General features: G+C 47.0%; 1 long non-coding RNA gene across 1 annotated transcript in view; it reads left to right on the plus strand.

The window, feature by feature from the left end:
- The first annotated feature begins 9,148 nt into the window (after positions 1 to 9,148).
- Positions 9,149 to 13,140, plus strand: part of LOC104506326 — a 64,636-nt gene continuing 60,644 nt past the window's right edge. The window contains exon 1 of the long non-coding RNA XR_727858.1: positions 9,149 to 9,237. This is a non-coding gene — a long non-coding RNA (uncharacterized LOC104506326). The remainder of the gene's footprint in view (positions 9,238 to 13,140) is intronic.

Here is a 13,140-nt window from a genome sequence, read left to right on the forward strand (position 1 = left end):
CAACTGTGTGTTTTATGGCTTTTACTCTCAAGTTCTTCATCTTTTCATCATGTGGGAGCCTCATGTTGAGCCTCCAGCGAACAGATTTTCTTGAACCCAAACAAAAAGCGAGGGCTGTGATGTGCAACCAGTTTTGGCTGTGAAACTGGGGTCAAAGCCACTTGCACACATCCATTCCCAGCAGCGGTGAGCTTGGGCTTGCCCAAGCGTTGATCCTTCCCCACTGCTCCCAGCTGAGCTTGTGTTCCAGCAACAAGTGACACTCAGGGGTCCTCTGGATGGCAAGCGGAGCTGTCAGTCCCCTCCACCATTCGCTTTGTCTCAGCAAGTTTTTTCTCCTTCTGTTTTGAAGGAGCGTTTCTGGAGTGAACAGCTGTCCTTCCTCCTGGTTTGAGTTGCTGATCCTTTCGCCCGCTGGGTACAGGGTGGGTTCAACACAACTGTCGATGCTCTTCTGAAGCAGGAAAGGACAATGCCTTTGTTACGTTTCTCGGGCACCTGACAGAAGTATTTGGTAGCGTTGAAGTGTCGAGATGTTATGCCAGTCACTTAAATTCTCTACTTTGGCATCTCCTCCGTTGCTGGTGTTGAAAACAAAACCACCAGTTTTGAAGAATAAACTCTCTTTCAAATGAAATACAACATTTACTTGTAGTTGTTGAAATTATCACAGTTGCTAATTGGTATAATTTTTATCATTACCGTCGAATCTTCTTTATCTGGGTTTGTTTCATTTATCTACCACTTCTCCACAGCATCATGGAAAAATAAGTCTTTATCTCCTGTGCATCTACTGTGTATTATTCTATCAGCTAGAAGTGTGTCTTTGGTATTCTGGAAGTATTGGAAGATTTTAAAATAGAGTCTATTAAGGAAAAAAAAAAAAAGAGATACTCTGTTAAAAAAAAAAAGCTAAAATCCTGTTAAATAATTAAGATGCTTTGGGCTTTATCAGGATTGACAGTGTTCTTGCCATAATATACATATGCAAAAACTCTAAGAAGTTTAATATTTTATAGCAAGGATAACTCCAAAACCTAAATCTGCTGACTTGTTTCTATGGTAACAAATATTGAAATATGTCTAGCCAACACTGTAGGTCCCCCCCATTTAATTTCTGTCTATGGGTTCTAGGAATTCATTAAAACTGTAGAATCCTTTTAAAATTGGTATGTTCTGTTGTAAAATTCCCTAAGATTAATGTTGAACATAACTTTAAATTTTAACATAAACATTTCTTTGAAAGAGATTTCTCAGCAAGTGAAGGATTAGAGTTGTATTTCTAAGACTGTATTCTCATTGATCTGGTATTTTTGTTCTTCATTGGCAAGTTGAATTTTTTTTTTTTCCCTGTGCATGACTCTACTTAAAAAATGGTGGATTTTTAAGTCTATGAATTCTGCCGAAAATATTAAAGGCAGCTTAACTGGAACAGTCTGGCTGGAAGACACCAATGGCATGAAGGCAGCACCTGCAGGATTGAATTTAGTGGTCAGGACTTCCTGTGGCCAGAGCTGCTCCTTAGGGATCCTGTCCTACTTGTAAGAGTAAAATGATGACTTCCTTGGACCTTCAGCCTTCATTCCAATTAATTGCACTTTCTGTTTATTTCAGAGTATTTTCTTGGTAACTGATTTAAGACGTTTTGTGTCTTGGCATCTTCTGGTTGTTTTTCTTTTGAGGGTGGCCTGGCAGTGTTGGGAAGTAATCTGAAGTGTGGACTGTGAGTTTCCATTTCCCCAGTGGTAACTCAAACCACAAGCACCTAGTCCCAGCAGTAAGAGAATAAAGTTGAGACTTTGAAGTCAAACATCAGGTTGATGCAACATTTTGCATCTGGTTGACTAGCCAGCATGAGATGCAGCTGGAAGCATAAAGACTTCCTCGCTCTGCCTGCAGGGACTTATCTTTCTGCTGGGATATAGTAAAGATAATGAGGCAACAGAAAGAAAATTTCAGTAACTCAGTTTTGCGCTTAACAGCTGTGTTTCAGGAGCCCGTGGTTGTGGACTAAATGCAAGTTTTCGCATAGAGCTAATAGCATCCAACCTTTTTTCCTCAGAGACACTTATAACTGGGGACTTGGAAATCAGACCCAGCAACCTTAACAGATGCCTCGAAGGGCAACAAGGAGGTGCAGCTGGAACCCGTAGCTGAAGTACTCCATAAAAGCAGAAGGTGGTGTTCAGAAAAAGCGCGGTTCATGCATTCATACCCTTCTGGAACAATAAGGAAAGAAGTGGGATGTTTAACAGGCAAAGGATTACCTCCACGGTCCTGTGCCTGAACGAGTAATTTCAGTGCTGGGCTCGATGCTGGCATAGGCAAGCGCTTTGTTCCAAGATCCAGAAGAGTTGACAGTTCTGCTCCTCAGGCTGAGCTAGGCTGAAAGAAGGGGACAATGTATGTGCACAAAGAAACGTAAAACCAAAACAACGGGCACAAATCTGATTTGACTGGACTGTGAGCAAAATATCCTGTCACCTCACAAGCCCTAGGTAAATCTCCAAAACCTCCTTTTAAGGTCGCAGACATTATGTAGCAAAATAATTGAGGTGGAAGCAGTGTTCAGTGAAGAAGTTGCTTTGGGTTGGATAGGGGAGGCTTGTGAGATGGGAATCTTGCCTTCACACGCCCCCACACAGTCGGGGACAGTGATGTCCACGCTCGGCAATATTTTGAACTCGCCAGACTTCTTCCCAAGTCCATGGAAAGACCTTTGATCTCTGCAATGAGCTTCACCCACAGGGCCAATGTAAATGATAGGTGCGTACTCCTGTTCTGTAGAGATAGCGCTTCTCTGCAGGGCTGCGTTGGTTTGTGGGTTTTTTCCTTCTTTTCTTCTTGTTTTCATGCTGAAGTCTCCCTTTTTTTGCAAAAGAGACGCAAACAACCTCCAGTCTTGTAACTACAGGATGAAACTTGGCTTTTCAGGACAGCTGTGACGTCTCCGTATGCATTTGTAGAGTGCCTAGTGCAGGAAGGGTAGTGGCTGAGCCCCCTGGGAACCGAGGTGAAAGCCTTTTATATTTTAAATCCAAACACAAATTCTGAACACAGATTTCTGAAGGAAACCGTCTCAAGACTTGCTACAAGCAAGTGAAAAAATTTTGCTCTTTGGTTTCTGAGGTTGAATGTGGAACGGGGTGAAATGATGGACGTGCTCCAGCCCAAACCTTTTTTTCTTTAAGATAACCCATTTTTCTTAAATAGGTACAAGCACATATGTAACAAAATGATTTCTGGTTTGAGGCTTTCTCACATCATACTGATGGGCTTGTCAAATTTGTTTTCAGGAAAAGCGAGCAGGACCGGGAGCAGAATTATTATACATGTGCATGAAAGCTGTGGTTACTCCCGTTCCATTAGGCTGGTAATCACTGCAGCACAGCCAGTTGGTAGCCGTCGGGAAGCTTTCGCGATGGACAAATGTGTCCACACTAGTTTTTTCCACCTTACTTCAAAACATCTGGTATATATCAGGGTCCTACACACCCTTTTTGACTCTGGGAGCTGTGAAATGGAAAAGCAACGTGTATTCTTCTGTGATCAGCTCTCACATTCTCATATGGTGTCTGTGCAATCAAGACACATCGAATTATACTTTGGCTCGCTCGTACAGTTTGAAAAATACTTAACCGTCGGGCTTAGATGAACTGCGTGGTGAAATCCTGCAGCAAGCGCGTGAGAGCGGAGGGGAGGCACGCGTGAAAAGTGGGATGCCAGCGGACGCGTGGGTCCGCTCGGCGCAAGGCAAAGGCAGGGTTCAGGCCACAATTGCTGCCGTTAACCGTCGCGGCGTTTGCGCAGAGCAGGCGTCGGGGTTTTTTGCAGAGCGAATGTCGGTATTTCCCTTAACATAAGCAGTCCTGTAGGAAGAAGCGAAGCAGGCAATTAAAAAATAATAGGCAGCGTGAGTGCATGCAGAGAAAATCTGCTTTGATAGGGGAGCGTTTGTTTCCTGCAGGAGTTACGTAGCTCCTTGCCAGAGGAGAAACAAGGATTTGTAGAACTGCATTAGTTTGAAATGTCTGAGTGCTTAGTGCTGCCCTGGTAGCGGGGGGAATTGTTTTTTCTGATAGGTTTTTTGGAGACCTACGGTTTGGAACAGAAGGTGGATGGTGCAATTCCATAATGCCTTTTATGTGATATTCCCAACCGCAGTGTTACCGAGAACGAGTCTCCCTGCCCCGTTTCCCTGCTGATTAAACCCGCAATTTCTTATTTTTGAGTCCTCTGGAGGCAAAATTTCGAAAGGTCAGGGGTGGCTCTGTTGCAGCTTCTTTTCTGTCCTCAATTCCCTAGCCTTATGGCAGAGTGTTTTTCTCTATAGTTACTTCTGCCATGGTGGTTAAAGACGGAAAATGTTTAGTTGAACCCTGAGGCAGCTCAAACCTTGTGCTGGATTAATTAAAAAGTAGTGCTGTGCCCTCCGCCGCGGCGGAGCGTTGTTTGGGAGGGGAGCGAGGGGAGGAGCGCTGGGGGCAGGAGGGCTCATCCTGCCTGCCAAGATGCCTGCCGTCAGCAGGAGAGCCCTGCGCGTCGGGGAAGCGGGTATCGCCTCCCGGATCTGCCGCCGCAGCTCCCCGAGCTGGGTTTCGCCTGCAGCGATCTGTTTGTAAGGGAGCCGTTCCACCGATGGAGTGTTTTATTTTCTAAAGTCGTTTCAACCTCCTTTTCCACCCTGGGGAAAAAAAAAAAAAAAAGGCAAGCCCTTTGGAAGAGGGGCTAGGTAACAAAGCTGCGCGTTCCTCCTCCATGTTATGTACTCCATACGAGTTAAAAGGCTCATTCTGCCTTTCATGTTCCGGACTGGTTTCTGCAGATATTTCCTAACTTTTCCCATGACGTTTTCGCCTGGTTCTTCAGAAGATTGTACGACTGAAAGAGACTATTGTTTCTGCAAGAGCACAAGCATGTGCACATTGGCTAATCTGGTTGGTACAGGATTTCAGGAGTGGGTGTTGAACTGAGGAACAGGATTGGGATGTACGCGGCTACGCATTCTTGCCAACGACGTGCTTTCTTTATTCTGTAAATAATACCACGTTTCACTTTCTAGGTTCGCCATCTGTGTTTCTCCAAAGGTTGAACTCCAGTACCGTGAGATGTAAACAAGGAAATGGCGTACAGGAAGGTTGCAAAAGCTTTGGTTAGCAGAGATTGGAAAACTGGTTCGGTTTTCAGTCCTGCGCCCGGATAGGTATCGGCCGCTTCACTGCGTGGAGACTCGGCGCATTTATTTTTCACAAGCATCGTAGGTTTAAAATTGATACTTGTCTTTCTTGCTTTCTCCTCCCCATGTTCGGCATTTTTGAAGTACAGGATAGTCAAACGAGTACTTTTTAGCCTGGCGTTTAGGAGGCAGACTTTGGCAATCGAGGTGCATTTGCCAGCTCTTGAGACACTGCAGTCTGAACCTTACACTGACAACAAACTCCTTCGGCAGAGTAGTTTGCATGCGTCGTACGATACGGGTGTTTATTTCAATCGGATGGTTATCACCAGGGAGCAAAGAAACCACTGATGATTGGTTTTGTTTTACACCCCAATCTTGTCAGATGCAACCTCACCACAGATTTGTTTCCCCTTTTGGGAGTGTTACCCAGAATATGGTGCTGGGATAACTCCAGCTTCCTGGGGGGGTGACCCAGATCTCGGCTGGCGATGAGATCTCATCTCCGCTGGGCACAGAGCGGGAACAGCAGTTGCGTTTTCAACCGCTCCTCCGCGGGCATGTTCCCATACGGTGTTTCCAGGCTCGTCAGCAGCCTTGCAGCGCCTTGGCTATTGCTGCTGACGTGCCCGTGTCTGGCGGCGAAAGGCGGGGTTTTCTTCCACGGTCTGGTTTCATGTGGGTCTCGTAAGAGCGTGTGAGGCAATGCCAGGGTGTTTTTACATACTACTTGATGTATGTGTGAGACAGCATAAAAACCCTCGGAGCTCTTGTAGCAGCAACAACATTGTATAACCGGCAATTTGCTCTATCTCCATTTTAATGCAGTTTCCTTGCTTGGTCGGGAATAGTTGCCGCTTGTGAATGACTCCTTGGAACTAGAGGATGCACGCTGGGAAGGCTGAGACTTGCCGAGATGAGGATTGATATTGTGGTTTGCTGATGGATTTTGTCTGGCTGAGATGCTTTTTGATGGATGCACAGGAATTCCCAGGTGTTGATAAAAGCACTTGACCGTAGCCAGCTTTGTAAGAGGATAGGGAAGAGAGATTGTGAAGCGAGGAGGAGTCGGGGTTTTCTCTGGTTTCTTTTCATCTACGTGCTATCTTATTTAGCAAAGAGTATACAGCCTCACCCATAGTCACATGTGTTCTTAGCACCTCCGGACCAATCTGCTATGCTGGCTATCCTTGAAGGGTTTTGCTGATGCTTCCATGGGATGGAAAGAACACGGGTCAACTACCCTGCTTCTCAGACCGCCTCGCTGCATGCCAAGTGATGTTTCTGAACTTGCACCTCCTTTTCAGCAGCTCATGTATACAATACGGAGCACTGGAACCAGTCTGTGAGGCTGCCTTTTCCTCTCCAAGACTCCTGTTGTGTTAGACAGAGTCCTTGTTGCTGTAGCCAGGAATATTTGAGGTGCAGGTTTGCTGACGGTTTTCTGCCCTGCACTCCCGAGGATTGGATGTAGGGCAGTTTGGAGGGTTCCTGGCAGTGGAACTCCCTATTTACACTCAGTGAGTTCATTAGAGCCCTAAATTATTTACCTTAAACAATTTGAGCCCTGAATTATTTACCTTTAAGGTCTGTTTTCCTGCGCTGTGCCTTTGGTTAACAGTAGAGCTATGCTCTGTTGCGAGCTACGACTCTCTAAGGCACCATAGTATCTAGGGCAGCTTCAGCCATTCGCTGTTAATGTTATTTTCATACAAATGCATTACACTGTTGTAACTAAGGTCAGCGTGCGGCTCAGGGAGATCTAAAAAAGGATTTGTGCCCGAGTCTCGTGAATGCATGGACAGTTTTCGATTACGTGATGGCACCCTGCTCTTCCCACGTGTCCCCTGCCTAATGCCGAGCGCACAGCCATAGCTGCGAGCCCTGGACGAACGCCCTGTTCACATCTTGGTTCTTCCGTGCTGTTCCATGTTTGGCCCTGGGTTTTTATTTATGGCACGCTACTCTCACCCTACTGAAAAAGTCTGTCATTTCCTCACGCACTTTTTCTGTTTATCGGTGTCAGGCTTAAGGGTTTGACAAATGATTTGCCACTTCTTTACAGGAAGAGAGTTAAAACAAGGGGACAAAGGTTCTTGAGGATCTTAGTTTTGCTTGAGAGAAGCCGGGGTTTCAGGTCGGTTAGGAACTCGCCATTAATGGCCACTTGGGAAGCACTGGGTCTCAACGGCTGGAGCGGTGCTGCATCGGAGCTGCGTGGCAGCTCTCCAAGGCACAGCTCGTCTGCCTCAGCGCCGAGAGGGGTGGCAGGGATCTGCGGGGTGGCTGCCGTCTTTGCTGTCAACAGCTGTCCGTTGCCTTGTGCCCCGATCCCGTGGCCCCGCTGCGTGGCTCGGGTATGGCCTGCGTGCCGAGTGTGGCAGGGGCTCTGCTGCGGCAGGAGGGGGTGAAGGGAGATGCTGCGAGCAGCCATCACCCGCCACGTCTCCCTCCCTTTTCCATGCTACAACTCATTGGTGTTCTCTATTGCCACATAGCTTTGGTACACCAAAATAAAAAAGGAAGCAAACCAATGGCAAACAGTGCCCACCGGCATCAGAGAGGCTTGAACACAATGCATCAGGAGTGCTGCAGCTGTGCCGCCACCCCACAGACCTACCGCAGCCCATCGTGTCACTCCCCTCATCCTACCTCCAATTTTCCATCCCCATTAAGTGAAATTCTTGTTTTGATGTATTTTTCCGTGCCATTCCCTGGCACAGCTCTTGCCTGCTCTGTGTTGAGCGTAGATGGCTCCAGGCTGCCGGGGCTGCAGCAGGAAGGTCACCTGGAGCAGGGGAGAGGGTCTATCCCTGTCCTTGCTCAGGAGGTGGCCCTGCTCAGTCAGGAGCATATGCCAGAGGAAAAGGCCCCCTTTCTCCTCCTCAGCCCTGGACTGAGCCCATGCTCTTTGCTTCCGAAACGTTGCAGCAAACCTTCCTGGCAGACATCCATGTCCGTGGTGGACAGAGTATGCCAAATGCCCGAGCCCCGACATTGCAGGAAAGATATTGTGGCCATATCCCCCGTCCCATGCTGCGTGGCTGTGTTTACTTCTTCTGGTGGCGGTAGGCAAGGGATCCCCTTAGTTGAGCCGCATCCCCGTTAAGTGAAGGGTTTCGTTTTGTTTGCTGTCAGAGAAAGCAATGAAATACTGACCTTAATGGCATTTTCAGTACTGGAAATCCATTTGTATTTTTTCTTTACTTATGATGTGTCTTTTGGCCATTCAGAGAGGCCGGTGGGGTTTTTTTTTGAGGTTGTTATCTTCAGCTGGGTTTCTACCATATGGGCTTTTTTCTTCCTCATTTAAGTATGGAAATTTCTTACATGAAGTGTACGTTTTGGTTCATTGGTGGGAGAATTTGATGCTGAAGCTTAAAGCTACTAATATGTGAAGTAGGGAGTAAACACAGACACAGAAAGACCCTTTTGAGAATTTTAAACAGGGTCACTACTTAAATAGTTGTAGGTGCAAATTCAGGGAAACTGTACAATTAAGTAATTTACTGTCAATGTAATTTTGCAAGTATTATTTTTACATTGCTGTGTGGTTATTAGTAGCATGTATTTGCTGTTGAAACTGAAAGAAACTTGAAGGAGCTCTCTCTTCCCTCGTATTTCTGCTTGTGGTGGCACTGGGTGTATGTTTGGCTTTGGTTCCGATGCTGCCCGTCAGGATGTCTTGAGGAGAGGGCAGAGGATTTGGGTGCAGGAGAGTTATTTTCTCCTGAGAGTTATGTTCTACAGGGGGTGGGCTGGGGTACATCAACCGCCCCTCCAAATAGTTCTCTATTGCTTCTGTTTGTTCAATACGCAATTTTGGGGAAAGGACTTCTTGTTTAATATATCTGTGACACGTTGCAGAAAAAAGAGACCTAAATATCTGCTGAGAAAGCCAACTGCTATAATGCAAATAGTAGATAATCACACGCAGTTAATCAATTTTCTCTTTTGTGGCGTTTTTCAGACAGAGCGATGAGGCAAGAGGGAAGTTTTTAAAAACAGAAAAATGTGATTGCGAAAACATCGTTGTTGGCAGGAGGACTCGGTGGATTCAGGTAATAATGTGACACTGCTTTTTATTATGCTTTAAGAAGTGGCTGGGTTTCAAGCTGACAGTGGCTCTTTGTCAGGGACTGAGGAGTAGAGGAAGGTGACAAGGTATAACAAGACCCAGTGGCTGGCTGTTAAATTAATTCAGACCAGGCGAGAGGGTGTGAGTGTTCCCGCAGCACGGGTGAGTGCTGAATAGGACAACATCGCTGGGGCCACCGTAGCTTCCTTCCTTATGTCAGGTTGTTAAATCTGAGGCCCTCTTTTTTTTTTTTTTTTAATGTCGTGGTTGGTTTTGTTTTTTTTTTTACCCTAAGAGATTCTCTAATTCAGCCTCTTACAGCCATATCGAGGTAGGCGGGGGAGCTCCGTGCCTGTTTTATGGAAGAAGGTCAAATGATTAGCTGTCCCTTCAGACAACACAACTCTGAATCTATGAATATTTCCCTTGAATTCCCCCTTTTAAAAGATTTCTGGATCAGAGATCATTATCTGCTAGAAGACCCAGACTTAGACCTTTACTGCTTTAGAGGGCTACCGCTGGTTGTTTTCTGTTGTGAATAAAGGCAATTTCTTGTCTGGCTGTAGGAGACCTAATGGGTGATGTTTAAGTATGCTACTAGCATGTTTGCAGCAATTTTATCTTAAAATAACGGACTTCAACATACTTAGATCCTGTTTTATAAGAAATGTAAGTTGATAGCTAAAATGCATCTCATGTTTTTAATAATTTCAATGATTTCCCTCACTGAGGGGGAGTGGAAGATGAAGGGGGGAGGGGAGTTTACAGTGCTAATTGCACTCCACGTTCATAACTGGGGCCAGATTCTACCCTCAAACGTCTTAGGCAATCCCGGTGAAGTCATCAGGCTTTTCACAAGCACATGGGTTTTCCCCACGTGCATTTGATTCCAGGATAAGGGCCTATAGCGCGCTTTTTTGTGCTCTGATTTCTCACGCGGATGAGGAGGTTGGAAAAACATGAATCTTTTTTCACCGTAGCCCCTTGGTTTCCAGCACCAATTGGAAAGGTTCTGCAGTATTCTGTGGAAAAGGAGAGCTAGTTGGCTTAGACTGAGCTGTTTTTAACTGGCGAGTCCTTTGCTTTTCCTTTGTTAGGTGCTAGGTGGGAAAAACGCAGTTGTGGCTTTGCATTGCTATATTCGTGAGCAAGAAGGGCGTTTAAACAGCACGTGAACGGGTGTGGGTTTGATATTTCCTAGAGCCAGCTTCTTTTTGCCATTCAGTTGCATACTCCGGGAAGATAGTTGCTGTATCAACACTGGTATAATGACACATTATTAAAAAATCAATATCCAGTCATAGAAGCGAATCCTGGTGTAAGCAGTTGGGTGCTTACAGCTGCGATTTGTATGTATTTGCAAATGCAATGGGCTTTTTTTTCTTGTAGCACTGGTAACTTGGATAAACACTGTATGTGTGACTCATTGCAGAATATCAACTTATTTTAAAGGAGCAAGTGTGGGATTTGCTGAATATCCTATTGCTTGCATCCCTGAATACTTGCATTAGGTCATGATTAATCTTAAACTGGCCAACCTGAGAGGAAAATTACTGCTGATCTCCCATAGGTGACTTCAGAAATAAACAGAAGGATGGAAGTGCTTTAAAAACATAAATAGTAGTTAGAATTCATAAAATCATAAAGCAAGCATATGGTACAGGGTCTTCTAAAATATAACACTTGAAAGCTTTTTTTATAGTTTCAGAAAGAGCTTGTTCAGCTATCACAGGAAAAGTAAATATTTTCATTGCTTTTTCTTCAGCGCGCTCTCATTCCGTTCCTTTCTTTTTCTCTTTTTCTTCTTTTTTTTGGGGAACCAACACCCGATGTGCCTAGAAAGCCCTGTTAGGGGACAGGAGATGACACTGCCAATTGTCCTCCTGTTGTTAGGTTCATTCCTGAAGTCCTTGTGCAGCGCTGGGATGGAGTTGATGTAATCCAAATTGAATGCTCCCTGCGCGCGAGTGAGATGCGGTGGGCCCTGCAGCGACTCCTGGACCCGTCAAGAACACGCTAAATTTTTAACGTGGTACCCCAAGCATCGACGCTGAGGGACGCGCTCTGTGCCTGCAGGGGTGCGAGCTCACGAGATGTGCTCCGTGCGTGCAGGGGCACGAGCTCACGGGGGGCATCACGCCTCTGCATCCCCCTTTTTGTGCCGCATCCTCAGTGGGGCGGCTGCGGTCCCCAGCGCTTCGAGTGTTGTGGTGGGGAGGTGAGGCTGCTGTTTGAAAGGGGGCGAAGGAGGAAGATGGGGAGCGGAGGAGTGGGAGGCCGGGCAGGGAGGGGGAGCCGAGGAGGAAGACGGGGCTCCGGAGGGAAATACTCTGTGCTTTGCAGTTGCTTGTGTGGATAGAAACCAGATGGTGTGCTGGAACACCCGCTCGCTCGGGCGGCGGCGGAGCCAAACATATGGTTAATGGTTAGGAGAAAGAGCTTTGCAAGCCAGGGCTTTGCTGACTGCCTCGCATTACAGATTGTTGCAGTGTGTCATTACATTGCCAAACTAAGTGCTTAATACCCGCTGCGGGCACTGGGCACGCATTTGCAGGGAGGATGCTGAGGCTCCCCGGGCCGGGCGGGAGGCTGACATCACGTGTGTCTCCCCGACACACCCCCCCACGCCCCCTTTCCCCATTGGAAACGCTAAAAATCGCCCCTTTTACAAGCTCAAAAACCTACAGCAGGCAGTTTTCCCGTTCTGCGTGTCTTTAATCCGTTTATTTCCAGCAACGTATGGTTGGGTTTTGCCCCTTTTTTTTAGGGGGGAGTCCCGAGCAGCCAAGTTCACCTCAGCGGCAGCACCACACTCGCAAGCCCGGCATCCGAAGCTCCTGCTCTGGGAGCTTTGGGCGACACCAGGCCCATGTTATCTAAGGAACTGCTGAGCTCATTCATCTCCTTTTCACGGCCCGCTTCCTTTTATTTTTAGCCAAATCCGTCAGGCCTGACAGGCGGGTAATTTGAGCCAGAGAAAGGGCAAAGCTCCAGGTCCTTTCCACAAAGCAATTCTTCTCCTCCCTCCTGGGAAGGCTCCAAACTTGGCCTGCTCCAGGCAGATGGATTTGTTGAGTCATGTGAGATCATTTACACAAAAACACAGCGAGGCAGTGAAAAGGAAAAAAAAAAAAAGGGAAAAAAAAAAAGGTGTGTGGGGGGGAAGGGGTGGGAGAGCGTGCGCTGCCGGGGCTGCTGCGAGCGTAGGAAATGTGCTGCGAGGCAGCTAGACAGAGGAATGCAGCAGATTCATTCTTGTATAAGGTAATGTCTCGTTTACAGTGCAGGGTGGAGCCAGCGCGGAGGAGAAATCACTCGAAAACAGATTACTCATTTGAAACAAAAATTCTCCTTAAAAATAAATAATAATCATAAAAAAAAAAACCCAAACAACAAACCCACCAACAAGCAAGCCGCGCGCATGGGCGCGCAACAAAGGCGGCGTTGTTGACAGCACCGGATTACAGTAGCGGTAAACTCCGGGCTGGGAGGTTGCTGGAAAATGAGTTTGCTCCGTGATGCAACCGGAGTTTGCTTTGTCTGGCCGCCAGCGCGAGTGGGGCGGCGGGAATGAGGAGCCCGGCGGCGGCGGCGTGCGCTTCGCTCCGGCCAGGGGTGGTTGCAGGCGGTGGGGAGGGATGGAGGGAGCGATGCAGGGTCCTGAGCGGGCAGGCTGCGTTGGGGCGTCGTTAACAGCGAGAACTGGGGATGGAGGGGACGGGGGAGAGCCTCTTCTTGTTTTGGGTTTTGAACTGGTTATGGCATGATCTTTATTACATCGGGGAGTAAATTGCATTTATTCAGTTGTTATGTTGATTTTGTTACCGCTTGCAACCTAAGCTGACCCCAGCATGTTGGTTTGGGGTTTTTTAAGTGGGTGGTAAGA

Source organism: Eurypyga helias, unplaced genomic scaffold (genome assembly GCF_000690775.1).
Source record: "Eurypyga helias isolate BGI_N326 unplaced genomic scaffold, ASM69077v1 scaffold15802, whole genome shotgun sequence".
Classification (NCBI taxonomy): Eukaryota; Metazoa; Chordata; class Aves; order Eurypygiformes; family Eurypygidae; genus Eurypyga; species Eurypyga helias.